The following is a 17,567-nucleotide window of genomic DNA, read 5'->3' on the forward strand; positions in this document are numbered from 1 at the left end:
TGCCAGGTGGCACAATGGGGCGACCCACCTGCCTGGGTCTGCAGACAAGTTGCTCAAAGTCATCAAGATCACCAAAAATGTAACAGGGTTGAGCTCTGCTTTTCCCACCTAGCTGACACTGACCTTTTAATCCAGCAACAGGCAGGAGGGCAGCAGGGTGATGCTCCAAAGCACTGGTATCTGTAGGGGCTGACAGGCACTGCAGAGCACTGCAAACGGTTGCTGAATGACAGTGCCAATCAGTGTGCGAGCTTTGCGGACTTAAGTGAACTGCTCATGTGGAGAGTTTGTGTTTACAGACAACTGCTGGGAAGCACTTCTCCTCTGAGATACCAGGAGTCTGTTTTGTGTGTTGGGGAAGAAGAAGGGTTCTCCAACCCCACTGTCTAGTCCAGATGGGATAACTAGGACACAACCACCCTGTACCCTCACCTAGGCTAGATCCTCAGTTATACTCCAAATAGATTTTGTAGCTATGCTTGTGAAGACCAGGTCTTGAGGCAGCCTCTGGGACCATGTGAGTGTGAAAGTACAGAAAGTCAAGGCATTTCTCTACATCCCTGTCTTTCACCACATGTGCTCTCAAGGTGATGAAGTTTGCTGATAGTGCTCGGTGATTCAGAGTAGCAAAGATGAAAGTCCAGTGCAGAGAGCTGGTGAAGGATCTGCCAATAGTGAGTGACTAGGCAATAAGATGAGCAATGACTGTTAAATATGAAATTATATATGTAGGGTTGATCTTTCTTGACTTCACACACAGTGCTGGGCTCTAAACTAGCTACAGCCACTCAAAAAATATCTTAGCATTACAATGAATGTTCCTGTGAAAAATCTCGGCTTGCTGTTCAGGAGGAGCCAGACAAGCAAAGGGAAGGTTAGAAATCATTAGGAGAGGAATAGAAAGTGGTATCAAACAGTGAATGCCCTACAGTATCAATACAAAATTCAGCTGCATCCTGTGCACTGCCCACACCAGCGAATTGTCCAAAATTCTGGTCTGTTCATCAGAAAAATGATAACGTAAAACTAGAGAAACTGTAGAGAAAGAGGAAACAACTGAGGCAGAGTAATGTTTCTCAAAAGAAGCCACAAAATAGACTGGGACTTCTCAGTCAACAAGAAGGCTGGGTAACAGAGGTTTATAAAATAAAGTGAAAGGGGAATGTGACTAGGGAATTATTTTCCCCAGGTGTAATGGGAGATATCTGCTGATCTCTGCAAATTTAGGTGGCAGGGGCCAGGCTCAAATGCAAGTGAACAGAGGTATCTCTGCATGCAACATGTCGTTTAAACAGTGAAGCTCTTTCTGACAGCATGGGAGGTGGGGGTACATAAACTCTTCTGTGTGACCAAAAAGCCAGTTGACTGTTACGAACTGCTAAGAGCAGACCAGAGAACACAGCAGAGGCCATTGCTGTAGGCCACTGTATGTCTGCATGGTTCACTTCCACCTTGCACACTGAGTGCTGTCCTTGTCCTACCATCTTCCTGGCTCAGAGAGGATGGGGTGGAAATTGAAAAGGTTCAGAGAAGGGCAATCTCTGTCTGAGGCCCCACTAACCACAACTCTTCAGAAAGTATTTGAGAAGGGATGCAGTTGTTAGTCTTGTTCCCATGCAAGCAATAAGGCATCAAAGGAGACTGGCAAGTTGCAGGTTCAAAGCAAATTAAGGAGGTGGGGTTTTCTACAATGAATGGTTGAGCTGTCGGACTCTCCTCCACAAGATGTTGTGGATATGTGAGGTTGCTGAGGGTTTGAGGGATGTCCAGACAAGTTCCTGGAAGAGAAATCCATCAAGGGTCTGTAAGCACATAAAAATTATGTCTGGCTTAGGAGGCTGCAAGAGCAACAGAGAGTTAAGGGCTGGAAAACTGGCCAAGCATGCAGTATCATGCTTGCTTGCCTTGTGCTTATCTTCTGCTGAAGGCATCTACTGAGGACAATGTTTGGAGGCAGGATATGAAACTATCTGTCAGGTCTTTTGGCCTGACCCCAGACACCTCTTATGCCACAGGATGTGATAGGTGCTGAGGGACATGGCTTTGAAGAGCAGATAGGCAAAAGACCCAGGGAAAAAAATCCACTCTAATAAAAAGATCCTGTTTCTGAGTCAGAAAGTCTTTGATTCAGGAAGTCTTTGAGCCACAGATCAGTGCTGGAGAGTGAACCTGGGAAGGACCACAGCAAGTGGGCCAGCATCCCCTCTGCCCTAGGCACTGCTGTCAGCCACAGGCTGAGGCAGTGCTGTGCACCCCAGGAACCTGTGGTCTGACCAAGCCTAGGGGTTACCCATCTGCATGTGTACCTGCTCTCACTGGCCATAACTGGAAATCTGGGCATAAGCCAGAATAACACTGCCAAAAAGAGACAAAGTCCCATTTACAGCCAAAGGGATTGAGAACATCAAGTGAGAACTGCCAGGGAAAGTCAAGTCAAAAGCCTATCTAGCCCTACCTGCTCTCTGGGATTGGGTGGTCTGGGAGGAAATTTGGGAAATCAAGTGATTGTACATGGTCCTTCTCACGATGCTCCTTCACAACTTTCAGAAAGTAGTAGTCCAAGGAGTTCTGGTTATGTTTTTACCAGGTTAAATACCCTGCTATGGACCTACCCAGCCTATACCTGCAATCACTTTTTAATTCATAGGTACATTTTACTTAAGCAATATCTTGTGCCAGTGAAATCCAGAAGGGAGTTATGAAGATGTAATCAAGCTTTTCATAAGAAGCTTAAGCTCTGTAAGCTCCTCTTCATTTTAAACCTGCCACCTACTCACTTTGTTGAGTGTCCCCTAATTCCCAATCATTTCTTGGCCACCTTCTCCACACCAGTAATGATTTTATAACTCCTGTGATGTTCCCTCCTGAGTCTCTCCCCATTCAAGAATTACTTTGTGTTGTAGATCGTTGTGATCACCTTCTTCTGTCCTGTCTCTAGCTTTATGGGATGGGGAAGGGAACAGCACTGGTTTAAGCCATAGATGTGTCATGGAGTTCTCCAATGCTATAATTAAGTCTGGTTGTTCTATATTTCAAACATTCATCACAGAACCACACAAAGATTTAGACTGGAAGGGACCTGTGGAGGCCACTCAGTCCAATCTCCTGCTCCAAGCAGGACTGCATTCAAAGGTAAGACAGGCTGCTCAGGGCCTTATCCAGTCAAATTTTGAAAACTTCAGAGGATGGGATTTCTCTGGACCCTTGTTTCAGTGCTGCACTGCTCTCATTTCTTTCCTAATTTCTCCCTTTCCAGTTGGTTGCTGGCTGGCTCTCTATTTTTCAGAGATCTGCATGCAGGGACTCCAGATATCTCTCCCAAGGAATAATACTGTACTTGTAGCCACCTTTTCATGTACTGTCAGGGTTCTCTCTCCTATGAGCACTCTTGGCCTAGGAGATGGTGGATGGCCACCTCCACATCTCAAATACAAGTGCGACTGTTGCCCAAATACCCATGTTCCTAAAAACTGCACCCCAGCACCATCCCTTGGTTCTCCCACCACCTCAGACACCTCCCAGGGGCATCCTTGATAGAGTGAGTCATTCTCCCGTCCACACTACAGCTGCCAACTTGCACAGACTGACGCCATCCTGCCATGAGACATTCCTCCCTCTTTGCTGCTCATGAGGTGGTACAATACTGTTTCCTCCCTGGGCCTCCCATCAATGAACCTTCCTCCCTGCCCTCCTCCACCCTGGCCACACTGGCTTTGGGAGACAGTGCTCTCCCTGTAAGATCTGGGATGGCTTCCATCGTATGACATGTATTCAAGGGACAAGCAATCATACCTGTGACGTTCAGGGTGACACTCTCTTGAGCTCAAGGCTGGATTTCATTTTAGTTTTAGGGCTCTGTTTCTTCGTCATTCTTTTAAACCCTGTATCTCTGGGTTTGCATTTGCCTCAGAAGTTTGGAGTGAAGAGTCCCATCTGTTCCTCTTCTCCATGCTGTCAGGCCTCTTCATCTTGGGAGCTCACAGTTTCTGCATCCCTCTCCCTCAACCCTTCAGAAAAACCTGTTTGAGTTTTCTTGATCATAAAATAGCAGGAGTAAGCTTTGTTCTGCTTCTCTGCAGCACATTTCTGGGTGCAGTTTGTTCCTACTGAAGACAGCCAGGATGAGAACACAATTTGCTCTTCAGACATCTTGACTTTGCTTGTGAGTCCTCTGGACTACCAGAGGGGTGAGGAAGAAAGGGGATTTTACAATTTACCTCATCCTCAAACTCCAAAACACTGTTACTAAGAAATATTCGGTCAAATAGCTTTCTTTTTCTTGGCTACAAGAAAACTGTCTCAGATGTGGTTCTCTCCTCTAGCCACACTGTAAATGCTCCTAGTTAAATACTGATGTCCTGTAAAAATAAAACTATGGTTGTGCCTGATGTCGTCCTGCGCAGTTCCCAAACCAAATCACAGCACTTGCCTCAAAAGACAAGCTGGCTGCTAAGGACACCCCTCACACAGACAATGGCACCACATCTGCAGTAGGGTTTAATGGAATGCTCTGCACATTAGCTCCAGTCCTGTCTTACAGGTAGGTCCCTCCTCATGTCCCAGCTCTCTTCCTAGGGTATATGGCAACAGAGGCAGAGGCAGGTATCAGCTGTGGGGCTGGTGCCTCCCAAGGAAAGCATTACCTCACCACCTCCAACTCCATCACACACTGTGTTTGGACAGCACTGAGACTCTTGATTATAGGCTGTTAGCACAGGCTCCCTGACAATAGCATTGCCTCACTGCACTGTCAAGGAAAAAGACCAATTTGGATAAAAGAAGCCAACAGCAAACAGATGACAAAGAGCCTCACAGCTGCCACAATGGGACAGAATCACTTTGGCATGGTGTGGGATTGCAGCCTCTCCCTGAGGGGACCAAGCAGGGCACCCCATGTACCAGGTGCTTTTATTGCTCACAGCAGAAACTAGAGTTAAGCCTGGTTATGTGAATGTCAGAAACATCTGTGTTGTTCCCTCTTCCGAATCCTCAGGTCACAAGCACCTGCTGATGAGGATATCTCTGAGATGCATGGTGTTACCTGTCTGAGAGAAGAAGAGTCAATGACCTTTTCCAAGGCATAGATCAAAACCAGTTCCTGAGACCCTTAGCAGCTCCAGAAGTCCTCTTTTGCCATGTCCTACTTTAGCCATGTAGTCCATGCACCACTGAATATCAGCTACCTCCTGCTTGGTGCTGAGGTTAGAATGGAGGATTGAAGTTCCTGGTCCCACATCCCCACATGCTCCATCCCTGATTCAGAAGCTCCCAGTGAGGAGCCAAGAGGTGCTCTCTGTCCTACTCCTGATGCTGCTAAGTCAGTATGAGAAGTGAAGCCACACAAACTTTTGGCCACTTGTCAGAGAGCCATGGCAGTTGAAACACATCAAATCCAGCCTGACTTTCCCTTTGCAAATTATTCAGGATCAGCTCACAAGTCCCATATCTTTATCTGTAACCAAACTTGCTGAGCAGCAGTTTTGTGTCACAGTGAGGTTCCAGCCCAGTTCACAGTGAGCTTTGCAAACCAGCAAGAGGCACCAAGGGAGCTAAATCTGGCCCAATACAATGGCCTGCAGCACATTCCCATCTCCAGCCATAGACGTTGCTACTAAGAAGTTATTTGCTGCAGTAACTCCTTCTCCATCTTACTTTGTAATGTCACTCTCTTCCCAGAATACACTGGACCAGGTAAGATATTTCCCCTCTGTGGCAGAGCTTGCTTTCTGACCTATCATGCATATTCTCCAATGTGTGCTTAAAACTGGGCTTTACCATGGCAGCTCCGTGCAAGTGAGGAGAGGGAGCAGGGTTAGAGTCTAGGGAATGGGTAGCATTGTTGCTGGGGTGTTCCCAGTCCCACTGCTGGTGCTCACCATCTCCTCTGCTTCCACAGCCCCAGAGTGTGTGCCTAGGGTTCAGACCAACAGTCAAAAATCAGTCTTATAGGGAAAAAGTCTCTTGGTTTGAAGGTAAATTCTACTGAAAATTCAAAACAAGGCATGAGATAAAAATAATTGCAATGCATACAGCTCCTCTCCACAAAGCTAATGCTGCATGATTGCAAATTCGTCCATATGTAGATGACAACAGATAGCCTTTAAGATATAACAGCATTCCCAGAGCTACAGGATGCAGCTGTTCTGCATCTCGGGACAAGCCAGGTCCTTCTGTGGACTTCAGCAAAATGATACAACAAATGATCCAACTTTGAGAGAAAGTCTGATCCCAGGTCTGAGTCTGAAACTGCTGGCAGGCACCTTTAGAAGATGCCTAAAGAAGCAAGAGTCCTTCACTCAGGTGCAGGCTGCTGTGATGCTGGGAGAAAATGCAGCTTTGTGAACAGGCACCAGCACAAATGTGCATGAAAAACATATGCCTGCTGGCCCTGGAATGACAGCTTGGGTGAAATGACTCTTCTTTTCCAACTTAGGGAGATTTCTGAGAGAACTGCTTTCATGTCCTTCTTTGTTAATAGCTGCAGGAAGAAGAGCTGCAGTTCCAGCCCTATCCTACATGTGCTGAGCACTGGTAGACCAGTGGGGTAAGAGATCTGTGGCTGTAGCAAAGGATGCTAGAGGCTTTCTTGGCTTCCTCCATAAGAGTCAAATCTTTAGAAGGGAGGGCTTGGGGCTTTCCAGGAAATGGCGGAATCAGGCCAGGGTGTTTCTGGACCCCCTTCTTTCTTATTTAGAACAAAAACCCATAGCTGCCTGGTGCACTGGACTGTGAAGGCTGCTGTGACCTACACAGCACTGCCATGGCACTGGGTAGAGGCGAGAAAGCTAGAAGTGGACAGAGGTCTCTGATCTTAGATCAGGCACACCAAGGAGCATCCTCCTTCAGCCACAGTTACATACACCCAGTGGCAGCCTGATGATGACCTTTTCTCCTCCTTTTCCTGACCTCTGCCATCGATGGAGGTGCCATGTGTGAGGAATTCCCTGTACTCAGACACACCTCAGTGCTTAGATACACCACATTCAAAAAGCAGCCTGCTCCTTTCCTTTCCTCCTCCTGGCTGCCTCTGCAAGCCACTGTGGCTGGGTTTAACCTGCAACACTAGCAGCAGTGCAAAGAACCACACAACAGGCCTGTCCTAGGAAAACAGTGTGAGAAATAGGAATAGGTAACAATTCACCTCCTTGTTATTAATGATGCGCCAAATGAAATCTGGAGTCACAAAAGGGCTGATTTGGCCCTTTGCAAAACATGGGCTCCCCAGTTAGGAACCAATACTCAGTAAACAGCTGTCCATGCGTGGCATGGGGAAGAGCTGACACACATCTCTGATGCATCACAGAAAGTAGCCCCATGCCACCCAGGACTGGGGGCAAAGTGGAGTGCCCTTCTCCTGCACCATCTCCACCAGTCTTTGCACAGAGCAGCAATGCCATGGGGACATGGGGAAGCTCAGCTATAGCCTGCCACAGCTCATCTGCATGTCCCTGTGGATCCAGAGGAGCCAGCCCAGGGCTCAGCATACGGATACATGGATGAGGTTCTGAAAGCACCAGCTGCTGGCTTGCTGACTCAATGTTTCATCTTTCTTTTGGGTCAGCAGCTCTGTGTATTCTCAGGTCTCTGGATCATGGGGAAGGACACCACAGTCGAAAGAGCAATGCAGAGGGGCTGTGCATCACTCCCCAGAGCCAGGCAGGCAGGCTGGGTTCTCTGGAGGATGCCACTGTGGAGTACTCATGGTGAGTAGTCCCACTTTGCTGAACCCGAACCCCTAGTGCAGCAGGGATTCCCAGGAGCTTCCACATGTGCCTGCATGAATGGGGATTAGGGAAAGCAGCTCTTTGCCAAATCCAAGTGATATTCCAGAGACAAAGGACTAAGCCCATAGTAAAAGCTTTGCAAGTGACTGCTTTTGCAAGCATCTGATCCCAGCCCGATTCCCTCCCAGGCCTTTGCCCTGAAGGAGGGGGAGAGAGGGGGGGATCTCCATCTCAAGTCTTTGATAAAATGCTGTTGAGAAAGCACAGTAGGTTACTCTATGGCCCATCTCTCAGTAATTGAATGCTGAGGGTCTCCTCTGGGGCATGTCGTTGTTTACGGCAACACTCATGATTTTCAGATGCTCGTTACAGTTTGCCGTTAGGTTGCTTCATAATTGCTACACCAAGGTATGGACCAAGTCCTGCTTTTCCTGTTTCAACTGTAAATACAAAAGACAGTTGATTGCAGGGCATTGTAGTGAGTTGAGAAAAGTTTTGACAAGTCAGCCAAGTCCTGTTGTCAGTTGTATGTGCAGCTCTGAAGCATTAGGACCTTTCAGTGTGCAGGGGGCTGTGCTGCATCCTTCAGCCTCCGGATGGAAGATTATTTCCGTTCCAGATTTGCCAGAAATATCTCTGAGTTCACATTTCCAGGGAATTCTGCAAGTTCAGCCTGCTACAAAAGTCCATGACCTGCTCATCACCACTGAAATATCAAGGGGGTGAAGAGACCTCAATTCAACAGTTTTCTGATCTTCTCCCACTCTGTTGGCTCTGAGCCATGCTCAGTCCATCCTCACTACTTCAGCTGTGTTTGGTGTGCAGAGCCACACTGAAATCTGGCTCTCCCTGCATGGCTGGAGAGCTACTTAGTCTGCCCCAGCCTCTCCCGATCCCTCTGCACACCTCTTCCTTTCTCCAACAGCACCAAGACAAACATCAGAAGGGGACAGAGGGTTTTCTTTCTTTCTTTCATTCTCAGCCGAACCCCTGCGTATTGTTTTGCTAGGCACACTGGTCTTCCATCCTAGGCTACTAAGAGCCACAACCAAAAGCCACCACATCACTACAGGTAGGAAAAGCTGGCTAATACTGGGGCGCAGTATTAGCACTGCACTGTGAGCAGTGCCAAGAGCAAACCTTGTTTGCAAAAGGGGCACAGCTAGGTCAGGGAAGAAGCAGTAGTTTTTGTAATTAAACCTAGCTTACTCGGAGTTTCTGGTGGGGTTCAAAATTGGATCTTAGTGTCCCTGGAGGAAGAGGAGCTCAGCACTGCCCACAGAGCCACTGGCCTGCTGGGGCAAGACAGGGGGAGGTAGGCAGAGTGTTATCCAGCACCCCTACACAATTAAACTAGGTAAAATCCAAGGAAAGGCATCTCATGGAGATGGGATTCAAAGATGCTCATTTGTCTCCTTTGACAGGGAAGGAAAGCTAGTTAAGGCTTGGAGGCTATGTTTTAGACATCTCAGAGCAGACAAATCCCACCTCAAGTGTGTGTGTGTGCAGCGAACACTGCACCGTTCAGCAGCTTGGAAAGATACAGCTAAAACTGCTGCCAGTTTCTGCCCATACACCACAAGGATCATCCCCTTTGGACAAGCACAGCTGTTTCATGCATTAAAGGCATGACTGCCACAAATGACTAATTTCTCCTGCAAAGCCTTTGCAAGAATCCAGGGCTGTGAACAGCACCAACTGCACGGCCAAAGTGTTTAGAGCTGAATTAGATACTCACTGGAGTTTCGCAACTCCAAAGAGTTATTAAAAGCTGTTGGTGCTGTGGTGTGCCCCCAGCAGATGGTCAGCAAGATCTGCTCTATTCGCTCCTTTCTGAAGGATCTCTGGGTGAAATCAAGGCAGTGAAAGAAAAGCTGCAAGAGTCCCTGCCCCCCTACAAGAGAAGGCTCGACACAGCAGGCTGTTTATAAATAGCTAGTTTCAGGAAAAGGCACTTTCCGTTCTGGTGTCAGTACGCTGTAAAGAATAAACAGCTTTCAGAGCTGAAAAAAGCCCTCCTTATCTTCTCAGTATGCAAACCCTGCATCTGCCTCCGTGTGCTCAGCAAGCTCAGGCATTCAGGGCACGGCAGCTGGCAGGAGTCCCTTTGGCCTGGCAGGGAGGCAGGCAGGGGACCCTGCTTCATGTCCTGCACAGAAATGTTTGCTGCAGTTTTTCATGGCCACAAGGCAGAAGGCAGACTTGTTAACGCAGGATGTTCAATCACTTCCCTTATTTCTCCACTGCTGACCTGGGTTACATGGGATCTCAGAAGAACGATGAGGGGCTACAGCATGCTGGAATAGTGCCCACAGTGTGAGGGCACTGCCTCTCATTAGAGGACTTCACCACACTTTCACAAATCACCCGAGCTGGACCACAGGCTAAAATACATAGTAGACTAAGTGAATTTTCTGTCAGTGTGGGACTGGCAACAACGGAGCTAGGAGCAAAGGGAGAGAGCCTGCAGCTTCTGCTCTGAGCACAGGGCAGCTCAGCCCAGCAGCACCGCATAGGAACTTCTTCAAGGACTCAGTTTAAGCCAAGTAGCTTTCAGACTTGTCTAGTAGAGACAGTTTCTGGAATCCTGGCACTTTCTGAAAAGCACACCCTGACTTTCCCTTTAGTCTTCATCCCTGGGAACCCAGGACTATTTTGATGCCCTATGGAAAGGGGTTGGAAGTGGGACAGGAAGGTTTTTCCATCTGTGGGATGGAGGTGAGACAAAGCCCTACAGATAGCTGGGTCCACTTCCACGCCAGGGCCTTGAACTCAGCTCTTCATAGTAGCCAGTGTAAAGCAGAGGAGAGTAGGGACGTGGGGCAAGAAGCCTTTCCTCCCCATCCCAGCATGGCTGTCCCCAAATGAGGAGGGACACTCAGGTGCTGGGGGCTGATTGCTTAGGGGCCATCAATGGTGACCGCATCGCCCTGGCACGGACACCGCGAAGCAGCCGCGGTACCCTGACAGAGCCGGCGAAGGCGAGAAGGGTCCCCAGCCCCCTGGCACCCAGGGCCGCCCAGGAACTCCCACGGGGCGCTGCTGCCCCCCGGTGGCACTGGGCGAGAACCACAGCCCAGTCCCACCACAGCGCTGCGGGAACTGGATGCTGGGGGAGTCCTGGGTTTCACGCCACTGGGGTCATTTTTCAGAAGCTGGTGCCGGCCCTTTCCTTCCCACAGCCACGCTGTTTGTTCCGAAGACAGAGGGATGCCTGGGCTGTGTGTAACGATGCAACATCTTCACATTTTGCACCCTCAAAAATCAGAGCGAGGAGCCAGGGCCCTGGAAGTCCTCCTTGCTGAAGCAGAACATACTGTAAGTACATCAGCATTATGGGGATCTCCCCCAAAGCTATTTCTGTTGCTTTAACTTCTTCTGCAAAATTCCTTTTCTGCCCCATGAGCTCCCCACATCCTATCTCTCCGCCCTCATTGGAGCAGAGCTGATCCTGGTCTGCCCATTGACTCTGCTCCTGCACCAGCACTTCACGCATTGGGGACACCCCCCATTAAACTGCTTAGCAGGCCAGGAAGTTACAAGTGCCTTCAGATACTTTCCGTGCCCTGGATCCAGGGACACTGGACGTGCCAGGGAGTGGCAGCATGGCCCAGCCACTACAGCAGCACAGGACTGGATTCATGCACCTATCGTCAAAGAATGACGGTCTCTTATTAAGTTTAAATCAGAACTTAGGTGGCACAGTTCTCCTGTCTAGGTCTGCCACAGAATTCCCGTGCAGTCTCAGACAAATCATTTAATCTCCACTCCATTCCAGTTTCCTGTCTGCTCAACGATGCTGAGTTCATATTTCATAAAAGCCTTGTGATTATTGTCCCTGTGCTCACATAACACAGGTATGAAGTGCATGATAGCCCATGCTGCTGTACCCAGGAGCATCCTTCTCCAAAAATTTCTTCTGTGGCCATGCACTAGAAGTGGGCTGTAGCACTGAGCTCCACAGACTCCCAAAATCCTGCATCACCTGGCAATACTGATACCTACTGACCTCGTCCTCAGGGCAGATACACAGAAACTGTCCGACTGCACCTAGTCTGAGATCTGCCAAATCCACTGTGCTGCCTGCATGAGCAGCCACATCCAGCTGCTCCAGCCAGAAGCAGAAGCAATTTGCCATGAGACACATCTTTAGAGAGCCTGCGCTTTGATGCGTGCAGCACAGTGGCCCTTTGAAAATTGCTGAAAGCCTCTCTGGATTACCTTTTACTCTCATTGTCATCCCATCCTTCTGCTAAGCATCCCTCGGTGACTTCCTACAGCAGTGAGTTCCATAGGCCAATTACATGAATTGTTTTGACTTTCTATCAATTATCACCTTGTTCTTGGTACGAAACTTGTGGCTGACCGAATTTTTCCAGCCCACTGGCTTCCCAGCCCCAGGACTGGTGGTACGCAGATGCAGCTGTTCTGCTCCAGGACCACATGTTCCCCTGGGCCTTCAAGCATCCCGCATCTCCCCGTCTGAAGTGAGTGCTGTTGTCCAGTTTGTGCAAGGTTTTCCAGTATGAGGAACTTTACTGACTTTAACAGTGAGTCGTGACTTGTAAGAAAAGGTTTTGCCTTGTGCTGGCTCAGCCATATCACATCATTGTCATACAGATGCTCTTGGTTTGCCAGCTATGGAAATCCGCACCTTGTCCCTGGTTTACCACTGCCAGATGCCATCTATAGCCTTATTTGAAAATGATTAGGACATTTAGCACCCTCCAGTCCACCAGCATACAGGCTGTCCCTGATTATATTGCCTGGCCACTGGAAAGTAAAATGGCAAATAAATGCCCAGTGAGCAAGCAGTTTCTCCGGAGGAGTGGGGGCATGCCAAAAGGTTCTCACCCTCTTGGATGCTCAGATTCTCTGCTTTCCTGATGAACACTGCCGTAGCCTCTCCTGAAATAAATCAGAGCCAACAATCTTCATTTCTGCCTGGTGTGAAGACTGGTTATTGCTGTAAGCACAGCAGGAACATGGAGGTCTCGCCAAGCCACACGGTGAGTTTGGTGGAGGGGAAGCAAGGCCTGGCTGAGTGCATGGGATGCTGTCTGCTACACAGGCAGCAAGATAGCTCTGCTGATGAACCCAATTCCATTTTGTCCACACAGCCTACAGGTCAGTTCCTTCCCAGGCTTTATTTCTAGAGACTTTCCAAGGATTTTGAGGCACTATAGAAAATGAAGGCAGTCTGCCAGGTCTCTGCCATGGCTTGATGTAGAAACTCCTCCATGCCAACACGGACCAGATGGTCAGACATGTTATCACCAGTGTCCTGTCCTCTGCATCCCAGTCATCAAAGTGTGGGATCCTGGAGAGGAACTCTCCTGCAGAGCTCCAGCTCTGCTCTTTTCCTGCAGCATGGTCAGGAAGATCCTCCAACTTAGAGCAGTACAGATGTGGCATGTCATTTGAAAACATAGCAGAAACACAGGTCATGCTTAGGTAACATACCCAAGCAGGAACGAGTGCATGTTGCCTAAAGAGGTTTCCAGGGCTTCCCAACCACGCTTTTCCTTACTGCTCAGATTCCAGGCTCTCCAAACATCGGGCATCCATGATCTGCTCATTGCCAGCCAGAGAGCACTTCCACCTGGCAATGAGCTGCTTCCCACTGCTGACCAGAAGCAGGAAGTAGCAATTATATGAAAAGTACCTCCAGAGCAGAACTGATCCTGACAGGCAACTCTGTCATCACCTCCTTGCCTGCCAAACATTGCTGTGTTCACTAGGAATGCCACTTTGCACCTATGCACATCTGTGGTCTCAAAACTAAACACAGCAGACAGAGCTGCAGCTTGCTTGGCTTCCAGGCATCACCTTGATTGTGATGACCCATGGTGCTGCTGTCTTTGTAGTTTTCCTTCTCTGTATCGTCTCTGTGCTTCCAAATCTTCCTTTCGACTGACAGGCCTGTAGTGCATCCAACCAAGCAGACAAAATGTTTTCCACATCCTGTTTCCCTCTCCAGGGATTACTCCAAATTAGATTTACCTTTGTGAAGTTCTTTGAAAGATCTTTGAAGACTGTCATGAACAGGCATTATAGGCACTCTGGACGTGCTAGTTGTTTTCTTCCATGATTGGATTTAGCCTATGAAGAAGATCCTAAATTCATGCTAGCAGCATGCAAGCTCATGACTTTTGTTATGGTAATGAATGCAGTGTAGATAGCTGTGTGTGAATCCAGCCTATACTTCCTTGCATGTGTATGCTCCCTCTGCCACACACTATTGTTCCCCACAGCAGTTTCTTGGGGAAGGATTGTTCCTTCAGTCCAGGAGAAATGTACCACTGAGAAAGGATTAATCTTCCTTGGAGGGCTGGAGATTTTTTAGATAAATCTAGAAGATGAACTCACACTGCTGAGTCTGTAGGCAGATATGCAGTGCAGGTGCAATCCCCAAAGGGCACCAGCGAGCACTGGTGGAGGACACATGCATCACCCTGCATTGTATATGCCACAAGCTTCCTTAGACCCGAGAGATTACCTCAGTGGTCTGTGAGTCAGTCCTCTTCTTTCTACTGCTCATTTGTTCCACAGGCTTCATTTCTCTATAGATAGTCCTATTTCACTGAAGAAGTATGCAGAAGAAGATACTGGTAATTCTGCGTTTGAAGAATTGGTTCTTCAAACACTGAATAAATCCCCCAACTTAAAACCACTGTAAACTTTTTTCTTATAACCAAGCTTTACTTTTTCCACAGGGATGGACAGAATTGGAGCTGGGAGTTCCAGGTACACAGCATGGATTGATTTTGCAATGAAACAGTTATGCCTGATGATGATGAATGTATACAGAGTGGGAAATAGCTGGCATCATGAAGCTTGAGCTGCACTCCCTTCCTCCCCCATGGGTCAGTCAATGTGTGCAATGAAATCTCATGACCCAGAGATTCCCTTCTTTTTGAATTAACATTTTTATTGGTTTTCAAAAAAAAAACCAACTCCCAGGGCACAAAAGCACCTAGGGAAGATCCTGGCGCTTTTCAGCCAGACAATATCATGTGTAAATTATCAGGCCAGAAATTTACACAATAAAGCTTGTCCATCTTCAAGAGACTGGCTGTTTGTCTGTCACCTCTTCAGAGCTGACACTGACAAAACAGAACAAAAGAGAAAGATCTCTTATTCTCTCAGATGAGAGTGTCATTATTCTTCAAAGGAAGGGGTGTGGGATTTTATCACAGCAAACGCACCACACTAAAATGGACACTCTTTCAGAAGAACAGTTCATCCAGGAGAACATACTGTACATCTCAGCTGCAGCCAAACTGCAGCATAATTACAGATCGTCAGGAACCATGAATCCGATGCAGCCAAGACAGGGATCTGGATTTTTCGCAGTAACTTTCTGTCAAGAGACAAAGAAAACCCTTTTAAAGTGCTGCTTCTTTTCTTTAAAGTGTATTTTCATCTTCTGACAATGGTTTGCTTATTTAGCATATGTAAAAGAGACCACTTGCAGTACAAATTACTTTCTACCACAGCCAAACACCACCACATGTTGGCTTTACTTCCATTTATTTTATGAAGCCTTTCTTAGGAAAATATAATTTCAGAGGGATGAGGGTTATTTCTCCTAGAATACTTCTGAAGCTGAAAAGCAAGTTCCAGTTTGTTAATACTCTTAAACAGAGTAAAAAGTGGTGCATCACTAAAATTTGTAGTACTGTTTATTGGTATTTACTACGTTCTATTTCAAATTAGTTTCTGTCACAAATGGGGTCAATCTGGGAATTGTCTATGCTACCTTTGGTGCCCTCTCCAACGCCTGCCTTCTTTGTCATAAGCAAGGCCTATTTGTGCTCACCACAGATTTGTTGAACGTGAACAAGTATTTTAACAGTTCAGAACCTGCAAGTATTTGCCTACCTGCTGTTTCAAGCAAATCATTGGTCAAACCGACTTCAACAAACTGCTCATGTGCTTAAAGCTGAAAAAATATCTATTGCACATACAGGTTTCATCCATAGCCCTGCATTATATTTACCATAACTTTGACCTATTGTGGACACTTCTGCAATTAGAAATTTGTTACTGTATCAGGCATTTCTCAAAGAAGTATTTACACTCTTACTTTTAATCATACATACACTGACTTCTTTACTTCTTACGGGGCATGACCTCAGATTTTTTATTTCAAGATTGGATGTACTTTCTTTAAAATACTATAGCTTCTGCAGTAGGTAACAGAAATGGATGTTAACTTATATTTCTTTACTCTTGATTTGAAAGCTAGCATTGCATTACTAGCTGAACAAAAAGAGGTAAGTGGAGAAACTGTGCAAAAATATTACGAATTTTTTAATCATTTCAAAATGTAAATTGTTTTCAACATTTAAAAAGGTTCTATAGTTTTTATATTTCTAATTATTTTCCTCCTAGTTTATATTCTGATATTGCTAAAGAGATTATTTTGTAATCTTTGTGAATCCACATTGAAATATTTGTACTTTTTATATCAAAATACCTCATTTTTATTGTGCTTATCAGACAGAAATGGACACACCAACAGCTTCACTAACAAATAAACACTGAAATGCAAAATCAAATACCAAACTGGACCAAATCAAAACTGAATTGCTTCAGCGAGCTGACATGTCCACCTCCCCCAGTCAGCACCTGCTACCTGAAACCAGTGAGAACACCTACTCTTTGGTCACCGATTGGAGTTTGCCTTCCACTAAAGCCTTAAAAATGGACTTGCCTATGTAATAAATTTCACAGTAACTTTGTTAATTTATTGGAAGGCATCATTAGCAGTGAAACAATTTTCTTCTTCAAAGGCTGTATTTTCAGGTAATGGGGCTATTTATACCAGCAGGGTGAATACCACTTCAGTATCTTCAGGACTGGTGCAAATGTTTTTGTTTGTTGATGTCGTGGTTTAACCCCAGCCAGCAACTAAGCACCACGCAGCTGCTCACTCACTTCCCCCCACCCCGCAGTGGGATGGAGGAAAGAATTGGGAAAAAAAGTAAAACGCGTGAGTTAAGAACATTTTAATAGAACAGAAAAGAAGAAACTAATAATGATAACACTAATAAAGTAACAATAGTAATAATAAAGGGATTGGAATATGCAAGTGATGCACAATGCAATTGCTCACCACCCACCGATCGATGCCCAGTTAGTCCCTGAGCGGCGATCCCCCCACCCCCACTCCACCCAGTTTCTATACTAGATGGGATGTCACATGGTATGGAATACCCCGTTGGCCACTTTGGGTCAGCTGCCCTGGCTGTGTCCCCTCCCAACCTCTTGTGCCCCTCCAGCTTTCTTGCTGGCTGGGCATGAGAAGCTGAAAAATCCTTGACTTTAGACTGACTTTAGACTAAACATTTCTTAGCAACAACTGAAAACATAAGTGTGTTATCAACATTCTTCTCATACCGAACTCAAAAACATAGCACTGTACCAGCTACTAGGAAGACAATTAACTCTATCCCAGCTGAAACCAGGACAGTTGACTACAATCATTTTTTCAATCAGTTATTATTCCCTCCAGTGGTGCCATTACAAAAGCACCTATAATTTAGTTCATTATATATTTTAAGCTGAAATTAAATCAGGAAAAAAGAAACTAATTTTACAGCATTGGTTTGATTAAAATTAGTTATCTGACCAAACAAATTATGCAACCAATTATTTAAATTAAATTGCTCTGCCGTCTTGAAAAAGGCATTTCCCCAGGAGCCAGTATATGTGTGCCAGGTTTTGTGATGCAATTTAAAGTAGTATTACGTGGAAAAAAATCCCGTAATTGTCTTTGACAGCTCTATAATAATGGAAAGATAAGGGATAGAGTTTAATCGCAAATTGTTACGTATG

Source organism: Harpia harpyja, chromosome 16, assembly GCF_026419915.1.
Source record: "Harpia harpyja isolate bHarHar1 chromosome 16, bHarHar1 primary haplotype, whole genome shotgun sequence".
Taxonomy (NCBI): domain Eukaryota; kingdom Metazoa; phylum Chordata; class Aves; order Accipitriformes; family Accipitridae; genus Harpia; species Harpia harpyja.